Raw genomic sequence first — 18,929 nt, forward strand, 5'->3', positions numbered from 1 at the left:
TGCCTTTTTCTTTTCTTCTGCATTTTTTAAAGCATTCTGACTGAAACCCCACTTCTACTTTCAAAACTTTTATTTTCAAAAATGTCCTTAACTTTAATCAAAACATGTTTTCTCCAAAGCCTTTCAGAAAACTCCATAACAATAAGAACTTGAATTCAAAATGAAAAAAACAAAAAAAAAAGTTATGTAGAGAAGGGTAGAACAGATGAGGGAAGAAAATAAGCCCTGACAAAATGCAAGTTCTTTCAGCTGTTACTTTAACATGGCAAACAAGGTTTTGCTTTTCCCAGTGCCCAAAGGAAAGGTATGTTTCTGGACTGCTGGATCCTCAAGCACACCCTGGTGCTGCTGGAGAATTGGTTTTAAATGCTAGTACATTGTTGGAGGGTTGCAGCAGTACCACAGCCATGCTAAATGTATTCAGCAAATGTGACTGTTCCAGATGCAGCATGGTGCACACTGCACTCTTTTGACAGTTTAACAGAGGGGAAAAACCACAAGGAATGGTAGCAATGAAAGGTTACATCATTATACCTGGGACCAGGAGTGTGTCTGAGCACATGGATCAATGAGAATGGTGATCATCTTGGCCTCAGGGGCAAGAGGATGTGCTCATTTGGGAGCTGTCCCAGAACAGAAGTAACTGGCTCTTTTCTCACAGGAGAAATGCCTTGTTGCATCAACTGGAATGGCGAAAAATTCCAGGTACCTGGGCAAGTATGAAAGAGAAATATGGATTAAAAAGTAGAGCTATTCTAATCCCCAAACTATTAACTATAAATATTTCTATTTATTTATAGACATAGGATGGATCTCCAGGATATATTTATATGCCTGTAAATGATGAACATAACTGAAATTAGATGTAAGGACATAAAACCACCAGGGCTGTGTTTATAGATAAAGCTTCAGTCACATATAAGTTACTGGTGTTGTGATTATTTTATGGCAGAGTAAGGTGAAAAGCAGATATCCAGGTTTCCACTCCAGTGCTACACTTCCTCCCAGAAGAGCCCAAAGAAATCAATTTATTTATCAGAGCAAAAAATACCTGAAATTTTACTATTTCCTTCATATTGATTCCTGCTCACTGATGATCTTTATAGGGCCCTGATTTACATCACATTCAGTTAATATTATCAGTTCATTTATGGTCTACACCCAGACTAGCTTATGACTTCACATATGGATAGTGACAGAAGCAGTGATAAAATGAGATATTTATGAAGCTCAGGTACTAATTATTGGAGACTGGGCTGGCTGAAAGATGCCTTTTATCTGCAGGGTATAGCAGATAGGCAAGTCTAATCTGTTAAGCTTCAAAACTTGAGCTAGGGGTTCCAATCACAAGCTAAGTCTGCTTCTCCCAGACCAAACCAAGAAAAAAAAAAAAAAAAGAGAAATATACATACTTAGAAGGCTTGTTGTTCCTAAGAAGTAAGAAACATCTTTGGATTCTGCAGTGGTTTGCTTTGCTTGTTTAAGGGATTCCTCTTTCCTGCTTGACTTCGGACAAGAAACTGCTGTTGAGGCAGTTTCTTTGATTGGAATTCTCAAGCTAATTCCAGATCCATTCTGTCTTATGTTTGTCGTGAAATAAACATTATTGGTATCTGAAACAGAGCCACAAACAGCTGTGCTAATTATACCAAACCAGCACCTTTATTTAATCACTCTCTTTATCATTATTAACTAAACAGTAAACTGAGTATTTACACAACACATTAGAAAAATGCAGATTACACATATCACAAAAAATGTGCACCTGTCTGGAAACCATTACAACCTGTGAACTCTGCAGTAGATTCAAAAATGCAGTTAAGGCAGCCTGATGGTGTGAAGTGCCTGACAAATATTCTCTCTCAAGCACTTTTTCCAAAATGGGCAAGAGTTACATGAAACCAAAGGGATTTGCCCAGTTCCTGACAGAGGCTGATATCAACTTGCAATCCTCAGACCCAAAAATACAAAAGGTGGAGACAGCAGATAAACATATGGCCACAAGGATCTAGTATCCATGGATATTACCAGCCATGAAGAATGGGTCACTAGAAACCAGCTCAGAGCAGCAGCACCTCTTGAAAACAAAACACATAAAAAGGCAAAGCAAATCAGCCTCAAGAAACAAGGACACCACATTTGTCCTGTTTTTCCCTAAATGTAAATGTTCTGACAGTCACGAAAGAAAATCTATGGTCTGATTAGACCATCTCTGCCAAAATTTTACTCCAAATTAACATGGATAAAATGTTACGTTTCTAATTTATATTTTTATCTCATTTACAGGAGTGGAATATTTTTATCTTAGAAGCATTGACTATATTGAGGGTGTTGAGTATCATACATTATTCTAAGAGAGGCTTTATCAGAACGTATGTTTTAGAGTAAATTTGGGTTATTCTTATCAAAACCTGCACACCATTGAAGAAATTCCTCCTGCAGTAATCCAAACAAGGCTGATAACTTTGTACACCCATGTCTTCAGCATACCTTCTGTACAGAGAGTGTAAAAATGCTTCCCAGGCACTGTTCTGTGCTCAGCTAATCAGACACATGAGGCATGCTGACATAAGTGGTTTCCATGAGGTGAGGATAATAAGGGAAATCATGGATTATAATGCATTTCATTTTGCTATTGTTCACTACTGAGTCCCATTTAATGGATTTATTTCTCTTTATGCTGTTATCTTAGCTCTTCACAATACAGTATGAACTCTGGAATGGAATTAATAATTTAATTAATATTCCCTTTGCCTTTTCACAGGATTGTTAAGAAAAATATAAATACAAGATCTAGGATTTGATTGTGAGATACCAGAATGATGCCACTTCCCAAGTAAAGCATTCCTTATTGCCTTTTGTTTTATTCTTTTGCTCATTTAATTAGTTTCATTCCCTTTTGTGCATTTCAACCTACTGTAAAATTACTGTACACTTATGGTATTTTCTGCAGAATAAATTAATACTGCCAAAATCCAAGTGGGGATAAATTAAGTATGCCCTCAAACTGCTAATATCAGCTCTTTCCTAATTTTTGAGGAACTGACTGCTGATATGGGTTTAATTGAATCCATTTGGTTAATATGTATATTCTTGTACATAGACATGCTTTTCTCAATTATCTTAATACGTGTTATACCAACTGTGACTATGTCTACAGGGAAAATATATTACTAAAGTTGTTATTTAATAATTAATCAGATATTAATCGCAGTTTTTTGTGTTTCCAGCCAGCTCAGGCATTAATGTTTCTTCAATATTTACCAAGAAGTGACATTTTTGTATAGAAATTATTTTTTTCCTGGTAAAAAAAAAGTGTTGAAAATGTATACAGACACAAGCCCTTTATTTCTCACCGCTCTACTCAATAATTCTCTCTTCTTCCTTTATTTTTGCATTGCATAAAATCTATTGGTTTGGATGAGTATTTTCAAGAACATATATATATATATATATGTGTGTGTATATATATATATATATATGGCTTAGAACATACAACTCTCATCTTCAAAATCTGTTTTTTAATTTCAGAATACAAGTCACAGTTGCCATTTTCAATGACAGCTCCTATTTTTAGGCCCCCAGTTTGCTTTAAATCATTTTAACCCCACTACCACAGAAGGGAGGGTTTTTCTCTGTTCTTCACCATAAGTCTCCCCTGTTTTCCCCTGTGCTTCACCATAAGTTCTAGAATTTCTTTGATTTCACTAGACCCAGCTTCTCCAGATAGCTACAGCAGATGCTGCCTTGATTACCCTGGTGCTGTGTCTCACTGAAAATAGGCCTAGTTAGCAAAGTGGAACAGGAGGACACCAATAAACCACCTCTCTGTGTTGTTAGCAGAGTACCTCATATACTGTGCTTGTGTGCTACACATAAAGCAGCACTGGAAAAGCTGGAAAAAAGTTCCAACTGTCTCAAACAGGCATTAATCACTTTGTTTAATATTATCATTTGTACTTGATACAAGACTAGCCAATACTCTGCACACAGCCCAGAAACAGAGAAAGATGGATGCACATTATAAATATTAACTAACACACTTTCAGGCTGTAAACTCACTTTGTATCCCTCTCTTCCTGAAGGATTTGTTCTCCAGCTTACAAACTGCACACACCCTGCCCCATAATGGTTCTCCTATCAGACAGCTATTTTCTCACCTCCTGCTATCTCTTCCCAAGGTTCTTCCTGTAAGGCACCAAGCTGAATCTCATCCACAGAAATCTATGTGCCCATAATGGCAACAGTATTTCAGAGTATTTTTGAAAGTCCACTGAAACAGCTAATTAAGCTCATATTCTTTGCCTGAAAACTTCAGCAGCATGCAAAATTCTGTGGTGAAAATAGGGATCACAGTGGAAAACAGATGTTGTGTCTGGAGCTGACCTTTTTGGTAAATAAATTACAAGGAAACAGCCATCCTTCTGAGGCTGGCAGAATTACTGTGCTGTTCCCACACGCCCCTGTGTATTTAGCTTTTTGCACAGCGGGAATGAGAAGGAACAACAAGAATAGACAGATTTTTTTTTTATCATTTTCAACCTGGGTTTTCATTTTGTTTTGTCCATTTTTGTTTACTTCTTTGTTTCTGCATTTGGAATTCTTCCATTTAAGCTTGAAAAATCTAAATCTTTGGAAAATCCACATTTTCCAAAGGCCTTCCAGAGGATAACAAGAAAATTAAACCTAAATTCTCTTTCTCTAAATGACAAAAAGCTCTTAAAGATTTCTGTTCCCAAACCACTGCACCACTGGAGAACCATTTTGTTCATAAACAGTAGAACCTTTTCTTCCTAAATGCGTGGGATCAACCAAAATTGTTACCTTGTTTACATTTTATCTTCACTGCTTCTCAGTACAACATAAAATAAATTTGCCTGAATCTTGTAATTAGAGAATTTAATACATCTGCATAGAAAAGTTACAAAGGGGTACATTCATTCACGAGTTTCATATGATTTTTTCCTGTCTCCCTTGATCCTCTGATACACAAAAAGTACACAAGTATGAACTCCAGAAACTGAGAAACAACTGTCCCTTTAAACGTCACAAATGCTATCTAATGCTTTTTAGGTTCCTAAATGAGAAACTTGTTTTGGAGTTTCTCAGTAAGATGAAATACACATCTCTGTCATGTCCAGACTTCAAGAAGACAGGAGATTCTCATTTGGATTTTTCTCATCACATTTGGAAGCATATGCTCCGCTGAAAATGAATGAGGCTTAAGATCCCAAACCAGTTCTAGTCTGAAGGTCAATGCCCACATTTATCACCTCTTAAAGGCCTTCCCAGAATCCATAAAAGAAAGGGTTTTTTTTCTAAATGCTTTCTGAGAAGATTATAGCAAATTAAAACTTGGTACAAGTCAGCAGCTTCCCAGATGGCTTATCATAATATTGAAATAATTACAGTAAGCCTCTCTTTTCCCTTGGAAGGCAAAACAGTAGAATGGAATAGGATGAAAAGTATATGTTGAAATTGATTTTTTTAAATGTAAGATTTTACTAAGAAACAAACATTTAACTTGACTTAAAACTGGGCAACTTGCTGAAGTGTGCTATTAATCACCTCCTCCTGGTAAGACTGCTTTCCTGAAGTACCACCTCAGGACCACAAATCCCTTAGACAAAGCACTGCAAGTGCAGAAGAACTGCTCCACATGGATCATTCCAATAAATATCCAGCTTGAGAGCTAAATCTGAAAGCCCACTTATATCCTGTAAACATATGCATTTTCAAGTACAACTGAGATGTCTTTTTGAGCAAGAGGTATGTGTATAAAGCAATAATTGCAGAGCACAGCACTCTAATATGCTCTGTGAAGTCAAAGCTAACAAGTTAAAAAGAGACTGAAACTTCCTATTCTCTACCCCCCGAGCCCAAAGGAATAAGATGCATTAAGTTAACTTTATTAAGAAAGGTTATTAAACCAATCAATCAAGGAACTAGGACTTCTATAAATCAAAAATAAGCAACACTCTATACGTCCTTTAAATTAACATGTAAATCACAAAAACACCCCATCTTTGGATCTGGATCTGGTCTCCAGAGCACAGCTGTATGAAAGACTCAAGGTAGTTTTTAAGTAAAACTTGTACAAAAGGAGAAATAAATGGTAACCAACTGTGTTTTGACACAGGCCACTTTCTCTGTGTCAAGTTTGCTCAGAAAAATCACAGTGGAGCACAAAAGGATGCATCACAAATTCCCAGCGCATTGACTGATTGGAAACTACATTTTGAAAGACTGGCCACTAAATCCACCAAACTTTTCTTATTCCTGCCTGGACTTCTTTAATTTCCTGAGGTTTTTTTTAGAAGAATGATAGTCTTCAGAGAGAGCAGACTACAAAGGTATGGGAAAGGAGTAGGGCTACAATAAATCCCAAAGAGAAATTTTCTCACCGAGCAGTAGGACATGAAAGACAGGCAGCTTCTCAGATGCTGCACAAAGCTGGAATTATTTAGACAAAACACTCACAACAATGGATTAGATGAGAAGTAATAAGGTCAGCGATAATACAGATGCAAGAAGGTGGTTATTTAAGCCTCTTTCATTCTGAGTCACTGGCAAAGAATAACTTATTTGTATTCTGGTTTTAACTTCTCTTGAGTCACTTCCTATTCTTTAATTTCGAACTCTCAGCACTGTTACCAAGAGCAGCAAATGTGCCTCTCCAGGTCACCCAGAGACCACCTGTCACCCACTCAGCTTGTGCTGAGGGTCTCACCAGGCGGGTTTGCCTTCAGCAGCAAGCTGGGCCTCTCTGCACTGCAGCTCCCTGAGCTGTGCTTCTGTGGATATCCTTTCACAGTCACACTGTGCTCTTCAGCAGGAGGGTCACACAGAGGTTTATTAGCAAGGCTCCCCCAACATACAAGTCACCAAAATCATCTTCCCTAAGTGATGTATGGTTGGGATATAGCACTCCTCATACTCCCGGCACTTTTGCACTTTCCTCACTCTCAAAGCCTCAACTAAGCCTCGTGCTACTGCAGCAAAGCAGACTTGAGCCTATTGATTAGATACCTATTTATGTTATAAAGCTACTTTACTATATAAAGTCATTTTTAAAAAAAGAAATCCTATTTCTCTGTGGAAAAAAAAATCTGTTTAATGTTTTAACCTAAATAAAATGGCCAATTTCAGAAAAATTAAGTAATATGTCTAATAAAATCACAAAATGCAATTTTAAGCTACAGTGAGCTGAGTAAAATGTGGCATAGGAGCCTGCATTTTTTATTAGAGTTCATTAATCTTGTTAATGACTTATTGGATATGGCTGCATATTGTAAAAATTGATCCCAGTGGCTACATTTTTGTCTGCTTTAGCAACCTCTTCCAACAGCCACAGTCAACTGATGGAGTATTTCTCCAGTCCATTCTCTGCAGCTCTGCAGGGAACACTGCAGCAGATGTGGTTTATGGCTGGGCATGAGTTAAAAGGTCTCACATTGTTCTGAACTGGACAGGAACATCTATTTTTCCCTCTTTACATGGATAAGAGGAGTATATGCACACTCATAGTAAGTTACCTCTGGATGCATCCCATCAGCTTTGCTTTTTCTAGTTTGCCATCCTGAGTTAGGCTGCAATTCTGTTCTTAATGTAGAATATTTCAATAAATCTTACATAAGCAAGAGAATTTCTGTCCCAAGCTTAAGTGTAAACACACATCCACCATATTGGGGAAGGGATTCCAGCAAGACAGACTCAATAAATTTCATTTTAAATGAAGAAGAAAAAGCTGGCCTAGGACTACTGCCTGTTAATGCTTTTGTTGCCCAAGCTGTCATATGCATATTCGTTTCTTTTCCATAAATCTACTCAATAGCAAAAGTGAACACACCTCTTCTTTTATAATTCCTTGTTTAAATGAAACTTTGACATATTTAGAAATAATCTGGATACAGCTGAACACAAATTAAAGTTCATAGTGCACATTAAAATTAATTACTTCAAGCTTTCTACATGAAGCAGCAGCAGTTGACAATATCATTAAATACTATCAATATTATCTATTATCAGCTCACAATTTTAGGAGAATCAAAAAGGATGACCAGGAGAACAATATTTCCCTTAAAAGGGACAGAATTTGTCATAAAGACAAAACCAAACTACTTCAGATACTATATCACTACAGGAAATACACTCTTAACTGTATCATAATGGATTTATTTCCAGTAATGACTACATTATAGCACTGTTGCTTTCTATTAAAAAAGGGGGTTTTAGTAAAACTGAAATCTATATTCTATGAAATATGATTCTTTTATTAAGCAAGGCACTGGTCTCTTTAGCTTTGGCTTATCAACTATGAAGTAGCTTTTCATGCAAAGTCTTTGGATTTTTCTAAATTCTCCAAGCTGATTCCCATTCCCTCAGTGGGTCAAACTCCTCTTTGAATTCCTGGACTTTCCCCAGATGCATGTTGCAGAAAATGAAGCAAGAAACCACCACCATCTAATTTCTCTCACAAACCCTTTTATCAGTCATACTCTCATTTATCATCTTCCATGGGCACCCAAGATTTAAATAACAATAGATAGCAATTAATAATTGAAACATCCACTTAGATTTAACAGGAAATTAACTCCCATTTTATCTCAGTTTTCTACCTTGCTGTTGCAGTTTTTGTAGGACATTTTCCCATTGCCCTTTTTGCTTATGGAAGTCAAGAATCCTGACAAAATGCTGAAGTCAGTGATATGCCTGCTGAAACAGGTCCCTGTAAAGTATGCCATGCCAATTGATTTGTAGATGATCCAACCAGCAGAAATAAATATACTAATTTATTTTAGGTGTATGGATCAAATGTTTGCCAGAGTAGCCTAAGCAGATATGATGGAAACAAGCAAAAGCTGCACACGTCTTGCAATTGTTTGAGAGGGAGGATTCACATTTCACTAAAATACCACATTTTATGTTCTTGAGATTAATCCCATTACTCTTTGGCTGGAATCCCGATGCTGCTCCCATTTAGTGGACAGCACATTTAATCATATTTTTATATGGCTCATAAAGCAGATGAAGTCTCTTCTATGTATGTCCTGAAATCATGTGTTTGCCACAGCTCCCTGTGCAGAAAATGGAAGGTGCTGGTTTGGAGTAAAAGCAGTTTCCAAGTGACCAAAAGGTTCAGTCTGCTGCACGTGGCAAACCTTGCTCTCCTATAGGATTCCTAGCAGGAATGCTTCCAGTGCTGGAACAGATTAGCTCATTTGGTTTACATTATTGCACTGTATAAACCCTTTGCACAAGTTATTGGTTTAATCTTTGGTATTTTAGGTAGCATGATCAATCTCCTCAGAGAAAATGGCAATGCTTGCAGTGCTGCACCCTTCATTGATCGCTTGCACAAGCCAGGCTGTCACTGGGGTTTAGCAGCACTGGCTGCCAGGGGACCACACACTTTGTTTTCCAGATCTTTCTCTGATGAAGATGGAAAGCACAATGGATATTTACAAGATGAAGAAGCTCTAAGAAGTTTAGAAATGTATTTACATATATTTTCTTTACAGTTAGCTTTGCTTCTAGTTGGATATCTTTTTACTGAAAGTAAATGACCTCTTACTTACTCTGTTCTTGCCCTTCCATTTTAAATTCTGCATTATCTCCAATTTGCACTGTACACAGTTCCAGCTGTGTTTCTGCTGTGCCCAGCCAGATCTCATCACCTCACCTGACAGTCCTCAAGTAATTGCAAGCTCCCTTTTAGCACCATGTTTAACTAATGCCACTAAGCATTCCTCATTCTCACAAAACCAAAAGGCTCCAAAAATATTTTGCTACTATTGAAAAGCAAGTTTCCTGGCTTTTCAATTTTACATTTTTTACAGACTAAGGAAAACCACTGTAGCTCCATTGAGTTAATGGGATCTACTCTCATGTAACTTGTTGACAGCATGGGCTCTTGTTTCTGTATCAGTCTCTCACTGTACTATTTTTTGTGCAATTCCCCTAGGGACAGTGGAGATGAAGACAATGCTGACAGTCCTAACTAAATTCTAGCCAGAAAGTGCAGGAAAAGGACTGCATTTACAGTGGTGCTACAGATCACCTCCCACTTAGTGCAGGAAGCTGTGACACATCTGACTTCTCTGTGATAACCTTCACCTCAAAGGAGCAATTCTGCTCTGCATTACTGTCAAAGTGTGTAAAAAATGCTCATCTGTCCCAAGTGACTCACTTGGGTCTCTACAGAAACCACTGCAAAAGCAGATGAGAGATGGAATTGTCACAGCTCTGCTGGTGTCCCTGAGTCACCATGGAGGGAGAAATATTCACACAGATTTAACAGCAGGACAAGGGAAAAAGGGGGCAGGGAGAAGATACAAATGGAAGATCTAAAAGTCCACCTAGAAAAAACACCAATAGATTTCACATAATGGTAGCTACACCAAATTAATTTATAAGCAAAGAGAAAAGCAGCATAAACCCTTCACACACATTCAAGACATTCAAACCAGTTGAACCTTCGAAAGATAAAGAACACTCGCTCAGAGCTGGGTTGTGAGCCAAGAGCCTGTTTGTTTGTATCAGCAACAAACCAGAAGTTATTCACTGTGGCTGCTCATGATGATAACTGAGTTCACTTCTGTCCATACGTCAGGAACAGAATTTGAGTTTCCATGTCTGCCTGAGCCTTTTCTACTTCACTTATGCTACATCAGGCTGTGGGCACATAGTTGTCAAAACAGAAAAGATAACAGAGATGGAGAATCAATTGACTAGGGCAGACCTGCAAGAGACTGGCACAGGAAGAACCAACTGGGAGAGGACTGGGATATTTCAAAGGGTGAACTACAAGAAAAAAATGCAAATTTAAATGAGTGTTTACTTTCCACAGTGTTTTGTGTCTTCAGGCGATTACTAGCAACACTCAGCAACACTTCCAAAAGAAGCAGACGTTTAAGGAAGGAAAACACCAGCTAGTACTCCAGAGGGTTACAGACAGTTGCAGGCAATCTCAATCTTTGTGTGACAGGGTACTAACTTGTTATTTGTTGGGCTGGGAAGGAAATCCCAGCCTCTTTTTCCTGCACTCTGCATGTTTTTATCCAACATTCCAAGGCCTTGAGAGATTTTTATTCCCTCTCTCCTGAAATGGCAGGCATGGGTGACTGTCCTCAACTGGATTAGCTGCATTTCTTAGACAGAAGGAATGGACATCAGCCGGGCTTTGGCCAGGGCTCTGCCCTCACCTCCCCTGCCGAAGAAAGAGCATTCCTGCACCTGTTTTAGCAAGAGTATCCAGTTTGGTTCCTTCATCAGGAACTTTAGCACAACACACTAAGCTAAACTGCACACTAGTCTCCCAGAAGCCTCAGTTTTTCATCTTCACTAAAGATTAATCTAGAATTAATTAAATACTTTTCACAGCCATGTAAAAGAAGCATATTTTTCTTAATAAATACAGGTTTTATCAATAAATTTTTAAAAGTCTTTGAATTACAATTCGGGTAGGATTTTCAAATAAAAAATGGCTATAAAAATAAAGGCTATATAAAATAAGGTTTGCCCCACTACTTTACAGTCTCTCAAACCATTCTGATCCATAAATGTTTTTATCAAGATTCATCTACCAGACCTTTTTTCCACTGGATGATTCCATCATTGCTTTGATACATGAAGCAATTTACATTCATAATCACAATATTACACAGATTATTTCTTTCATAATGAAACCAGAAACATATCCAAACCTTGCCAGAAACCGATATTAAAGGGATTTCTAAAGCCTCACATTTAAATAGCTGTAAAATAGTTTAACTGTACATATTTGGTAATGCAAATCTAATGGTTTCAGAGGAATTCTCAGATTGTGTAAGGTAAGCCAGGATTTAGGAAATGTAATCATAAAACATTCTTACCCCCCCCTGCATGATTAGGAATTGTGAGGATACTTAGCTGGTAGGCAAAAGATAAAAAAAAGAAATATGCCATCACTTTCCTTCTGCTTAATTTTTATATCATAGCCCTGCAGAGCTTCATGGACCATGTTCCTGGGCTCTATTAAAATCTAATTGCTGTGAGCAAGTAAAAAAGGAAAAGTACACCCTGAAAATAGTGGATACAGTAGTGAAAACCTGCAAGGGAAAGGGAACAACTAAAGAACAAGATTTAAAAAATGAACTAATTACCATTCTAAGGATTAATTTAGCCACAGAACATCTGTTCTCACATGTCCTTCTGATGAGATCCAATGTGAGGGCTTGTGTTGTTGGCTTTGAAGTTGTATTTTGTTATCCAAGAGGAGGTTCTGCCTACAGATTTTGATGGGGATTATGGATATCTTAGTAACTAAGGGACCCCTGGGCCCCTTCTAACTACTTTTAGTTCCTTTATTTCCACTTGACTTGTATCCATACAGCATTCTCTATTCCTTGTTGAAAAATTCTCCACTGGGCACACTTACAGTTTATATTCTATTTTAAGAACATTAGCTGTTCCATCCCTCTTCTGCTTTCTCCACAGAGCAGGACATTTTAATTCTCCTTTCCTGTATATTCTGCTACACAGCCAGCTAGTTACCTAAAAATCAGACAAAGCCCTTACCCATTTCTTAAATTCCTCTGCACTAGCTATTCCCCTAATTTAATAGCTTGTTTTCTAACAGCACCTTTCAAATCATGCTCATAAAGGCCCAAATAAGATCCCAGGGTTCTAACAACAAAGAAAACATCTGCAGCACTGTAAGAAATATTTGTTAATCTGGGAAGTTTCTGAGTCCCCTACTTGCCCTCCTGATTATAGATATAAAACATAAACTATTTCAAAATCCAGAAGAATGTTCCTGGCAAATCTCTCTGTGGACAAGGCTTACAGATTTCTATTGAAGAATACCCAAACAGGAATTTACACTTTTTAACACAGCAAATCTGACACATTCACACAGACCAGGTAATTAAAACATTCAAACTCAGTGATCAGCAAAAATAATCCATGGACACACAGAGCTGTCCTTGTCAATTATCAGGCAAATTGGTGGGCTCTCAGCAATGGTGGCACTGACATTTATTTAACTGCAATGGTGGCACTGACATTTATTTAACTGCATCCATTATACATAGAACAGATTTCTCAGGCCTTCAGCACCGGCCTACCTAGACCTCTTTATGAATACAAAATTATTGTCATTAATGAACTAAACTAATCCCACCACAATTAATAAGTAGCTTGTTTTCCTACCTGCAAATAACACAAACTTGCAGGTCATTAACTCCTCTCCCACTAGATAATGTCATTAACACATGCAATAAACACAGCACAATGATGTTTTCCATTACTCCGTGTTACTTCACTGAGCATCACAACTAAAAGATAAAGCACTGAATTGACAGCAAAGTCATTTCAATTCACCTGCCCCCAGCTGAACATTAATCAGTCTCTAACTTGGTCATCATATCAAAATAATTTCCCAGGAAAAACCTCTAAACTTGTAGACTGCTGAACAAATTGAACCGGGAAATAGCTTTTTGTATTTTTAAAGGAATGATTGATTCTGTGGCTCTGTGGCTGCTGGTCAATACAGCAGTAATTGGAATCATCATGACTAATGCACAGATCATTTTGCAGGCCTTGCTAATTTGCATAAACAGCTCCTCATCTCACCTCTGGTGTGCTAGGCCAGGATGATTCCCTCCCTCTTGGGAGAATTAGTTGTTAAGCTACATATGCAGTTCTCGTTAGGCAGAGCAAAAAATCATATGTATGCTTTAATTTACTAAAAACATAATTTAACTTGCTATTAAGGTACTATTTTGAGTGTGTGTCTGATTACATGGGCCCTCATAGGGAAACAAAAACCTCTGTTTTCATCTTGTGTTTACTATCAGTCTTGATGGCCATTTTTATATCAAAAAAGAAAGATTTTCAAAATACTTTCCACCTTTTTCTTATTCCCTTTTTGGAAGTGCCAGTTTGGACCTCTGGCATCTCACTGCTCACTTTTGGAAAACCTGAAAATAAAGGCCAGTGTACTCTGTCCTTGTCAGAAAGAGACATTATCCCACCTCCTGCATAAATCATGTGTTCCTCCTGCATCTTCTGAAACTCTCATATTTATTAGCAGACAAGTAATCTGTTCCTCAAAGACTTTAATGCATTCCCTTGCCCTCGACTTGTACCTGCAAAGCAATTGTGATTCCAGTTGTGTCACTGTTAAATAAGCCATTAATTACTTCAGGAAGACATTATACCATGCTCAGAGCAGACTGTAAACATTTTATGTCATTAGGTAATGCACTGAGGCTGTTTTTAATACCATAACAGCTCTATTTATATGCTATGTTGCATAATTAGCTACTAATGAGGCTCTCACTTTCACTGCTGTAAAGCCTAGATATCTGTTCCTCTTTCAATGAATTCATTTTTGCTGTCTCATTTACACACTAAAAAACCTGGAAATTGTACTTTAATTAAAAGCTAAACTACTCTGTCTGGAGACACTAATGAACAGATACACTCCGAGGGAAACACAAGAACTTTGTCAGTCAAGAGGACAAATACCTTGCCAGAAGCTCAGCACAAAAAGAGAACACAGTTCACTCTCTTATTTTCAAGGGCAGGGTCTCTCTACTTTCTCCCTTTGTTCTCCCTAAATCTTCTCCTTTTGTATCTTCAGCAAGGCTGCTTACCCTCAGACTGACAGAATTCAAGCTAGACCCTAAGAAACAGCAAGACTGTCTTTAAATCATGAGGTGTGTGTGTTTTGAGTCCTCCTGATGCTTGCTATTCCCATCAGCCTTCTGTATCACATTTCCTGCCTTTTTTTCTATAGCTGCAAGGGCTAAAAACACACCAGCAGAAACTCATCTAATTACATGACTTCACAACCATTGCAATAAAATCATCAGCACTGACCACAGTGCTTCATTTCCTGACTTCTGCAAGCACTTCAAGCAATTAATCAAGTAACATTCTCAAATACATGAAGTCATCAGGTAGAAACAGGGTTTGAAATATCCTGGGGAAGCAACAGCATCTCACTAATCTTATCAACACACACACATCCAAAAGCAATTGATTGTGCAGTGTTCCAGTGGTAGAAACAGAGACTCAGGTTTTTTTAAAAGACCTCATAAGATAACATAAAAATAAAATGGAAAATGCCATTCAGAACTAATGTTCCAAACTGTACTAAAGCACTGTGAAAACAAGTACCCATCTGCAAGCAAATAACCCAGGAGCAGGACAGAATAAATAACAATTAACATGAGAGAGAAGCACCACACATGAAGGAGGCAGCACTTTTGAAACAATATAGGAAGTTCTAGAAATATTCAGGAAGAAGTTCCCATAAGATCCTAGAATTAGGTGACAAAGAAAGGACTGCATTATTCTTACTGGAAACTCCTGATAGAAGCTGTAGCAGAGAAACACAGCAGAGGGAAGATCATCCTGTAAAGATTTCTGGATTAACTGCCTGCTTCCTTTGCAAACAGAGGATTCTGAACTTGCTGTTCTGTCTCACTTCTTGGGATAATTGGAAGCTCACTTAGTAGATGACACCAGACCCCTATACACTGCCAGGAGTTCTGGTTCTTAGTCTTAAATTCAGGTACTTCATTCCCATCTCCTTCATGTGAAGAGTTCCCTAATCTCTTATGAAGGGTTTTCCCAATATTAAACTAAGTGGCAGATATTTGGAATGCTTAGCAGCCTATTCTCCCTAAAGATGAAAATCCAAAGTAAGCCAACTTAATTAAGAATTAATTCCCTTTAAATCACAGCCCAAATTTCTCTCGCTGATCAATTATCTGTGGCATGAAATGATTTAAAGGACACAGGGGCAGATTAATTTAGGTGACAAAAGTGATTTTAACTCTCATCAGAGATATTCCATCTTGTTTTTACAAATTCACTTTTTAAGAGAAGTTTTGGCCTGCTGACAAGGCTCTGTGTTTTGACTTTGATATTTCTTCACACAGAGCCCCAGTGCCATTTTCATTCTAGTACAACCCCTTTTCCTGCTGTTTTGAAAAGAAAATGCATCACCTCCATAGGAATCTCTGAAAGTCTTCTGAGCTCAGCTGCTGGAAAAGTACTGGCTCCTTTTGAACACTCCACACCAAGGCTCTGAATATCAATAAAGTTCCAATGAATTAACACTGTTATTGCCCTTCAGTGGAATAACTCAACCCAAATATTGGGGGTTTTTTTCTGGTGAATGAAAGATTGTGTTCTTTTAAGCAGCTGAATACACAAGATGGCTACACAATTATGTGAGTACATTTTAACCTCTGGATGCTACTTTTAAATCTCTTCATTTGAGCATCTGGATCCAGCAGTCAGAGGCAGTAGCACTTGCTAATACTTTACCTCTTTTAAGAACTAAGTCTTTCTGACAAAAATCAAATAATAAAAACAAAACCTATAATTTCATTATCAACTACAAAGGCTAAGCAAATAGGATTAGAGCAGCAAGCTGCTCTTTAGCAAAAAACCTTTAAAAAGTATTCGAATGTATTCCAGATATCAGTACAGTAAGATATGAGACAGATAGTAGTCTTCAACCCAGACTTATGGAGAAGGAAGAGTCATTTAAGAGGATCTATGGCTTTACTCTTCAAATATTCTCTTGAATTATGTACCATTTTGCACAAATCTGATCTATTACAAAGGCAACAAAACTGCTTTAGGAAGCATTTCCATCTCTCTTGTTGATGAGGATTATCTGTTTATAAATTACAGGATGAGTAGCTGACATATTTTAGTGAGTGCTTCTCGTAAATCCCAAAGAATCCCTTTCAATATACGACCAGATGATGATTTTAAATGCTCAGGAGAGTTTGCATTTCACACATGTATGTGTTTCAATGAGTCACAGGAATAATGATGCAAGAAGAGTACTGTCTGTGAGGAAAAACAGTTCAAAGAGGAGCAGCTACCTGAAAACATGGTTAGAAAAACTAGGAAACATTTGAAATGTGGAACAAAGTATGCAATAAAAGCTAGGGCTTTACTTACTTAGTAAAGTAACTTAGGTCATCCATAAGTCTATCAAATGTTGATAAAGGAATCCAAGTTGTTCTGAAATGAGCTGGTGGAATTTATCAGCTGAACCACTGTTTTCCAGCCTGTGCTCTAGAGACTCCTTGGTGTCCATGGATTGCTTTGGGAGTCCCATCAAAGACTTTGCTTATTAAAACAAGCATTACTTGTCAAGAAACTAAAGCTTGCTACACAGAGTAAACTGGTAGTAGATGGTTATCATTTCCCACTGTCAGCTGTACAGCACTGAACACTGGAACAGCAAATTGCATGTAAAGAGTCATTATCAGCAAATACTTGAACAAAGAAGGATGGAGTTGGTATTTTTCACATGAGTAATTCTTATCCTAGTGTCATCTGATTATGCTTGAAAAATGCCATTAATCAATGGGACTTCTTGTGTGAATAAGGATAAGTCTCCTGAGAATTTGGAAGAAATAATTCCCTGATAGTTAATTTTAATATACAATGGGAGCATTTCAAATGGCCTATTTACACAATTTTAATCTGAATAAAATAGAAAATGTCACCTCAATGCTAATATAACATTCCTGTAAATTATGCACATTTTTAAAGCTAATGAAGCTGTCATTATCTTATTAAAATTTGGCATAGCAGTTATTTTTAAGTTATCACTGTGACTTTTAAAATATTTTGCAATTAAATTACTTTAATTCATTTGTATTACTTGTAGGCTTGTATGAAAACTATTTTTTTATCATGCCTATTAGGGTGAATGAAAGTACTGTGCTTTATAACACATGTTCAATCACATTTAAAAACGTGGCTGAATTCATTTCCCACATCAATATGGATTCTTTCAATCCTGGTCTCCATGAGAGCAGAAACTAAATTTCAGTTGATTTCACTGGAAGCAGGTCTAAATAATGAATTTATGCTGCTAGTCAGAGGGATCAGGAATTACATTTAACACAATGTTTTTCAATAATTTACTATGCATGGAATAAAATGATCACAAATACACAGCTTTTAATTTAGATTTAACTAGACAAACGTAGGTCAGGCCCTAATTAGTATAAAGAGACATCTCCTCCTTTGAAGACTTGATCTTTCCCTTTATTTCAGTGCCTATTGTCTGCATTTATAATCAGGAGTCCACAAACACAACAACAGTGTGTATTGCTGCTGGGCACCATAATGAAAGCAGTAAACAGTAATCACCAGTAAACTCTGGTAATTACAATTACACATGTTCACACAATTGCCTCTTCCCTGCACTGCACTCCTGTGCCCTGTGTCCCAGCACAGACACCACCAGTATCATCCACAATGTGCCTGTCCAAGAACCAGGGGAGCCTTTTCCAGGACAGAAATATCCTCTTCAGGTGGCTGAAGATAACACAGATATAATGTTACACTCTGCCCTATCAAGACACCAAAGCCTTATTCCCATTCTATTTACAACAGGGTAAATCAGCAGTAACTGCACAGTTGAGTTCTACCAGTGTTGTGAGTCACAACCAAATTTCTCCCACTGGGATTTTACACACCAATTCCTTTTGCTGGAGACAAATTTGGGGAAATATTATATTCCTCTCACAGGCAAGTGATGGATTAGCAGCCCCAAAGGATGTTCTGGCTCTGTCATGATGCCATTGTGCTGTTTGCTTTCAGATTTAGGCAGTTTCTTAGCAAAGACCTATGAGTGTCATTTGCTGCTACCAACACAGACAGCTGGAAAAGTGCCCTGAATAATGGGGAACTTTCAGTCTCCAGAAAGACTCAAGCAGAAATTCAAGATTCATGTGCAACTAAGGAAGAAAAAGGCCTGCAATTAATCAGATGCGTCAGTAATTGCTAAACACTTTTTCTTTGATTCTACTTTCCTCAAGAATATGTAAACGAGACTTTAAAAATACACTTAATAATTTTTTCTTTGTAATGGAGATAAAAAATCTGCTGCTAAAATGGGA

The 18,929-nt window shown here is 37.6% G+C and overlaps 1 long non-coding RNA gene across 1 annotated transcript; it reads right to left on the minus strand.

Annotated features, from left to right (window-relative positions):
* Window positions 1-1,421: 1,421 nt before the first annotated feature.
* On the minus strand, window positions 1,422-4,177 carry LOC146437686 (uncharacterized). The gene is made up of 3 exons (XR_014851949.1): window positions 4,063-4,177; window positions 2,491-2,715; window positions 1,422-1,613 (listed from the first exon to the last, which is right to left on the minus strand). It is a non-coding gene; the product is annotated as an uncharacterized LOC146437686 (long non-coding RNA).
* Between the last annotated feature and the right edge of the window lie 14,752 nt (window positions 4,178-18,929).

The sequence above is a fragment of the Lichenostomus cassidix genome, chromosome 4 (genome assembly GCF_008360975.1).
Source record: "Lichenostomus cassidix isolate B80296 chromosome 4, HeHo_3.0, whole genome shotgun sequence".
Lineage (NCBI taxonomy): Eukaryota > Metazoa > Chordata > Aves > Passeriformes > Meliphagidae > Lichenostomus > Lichenostomus cassidix.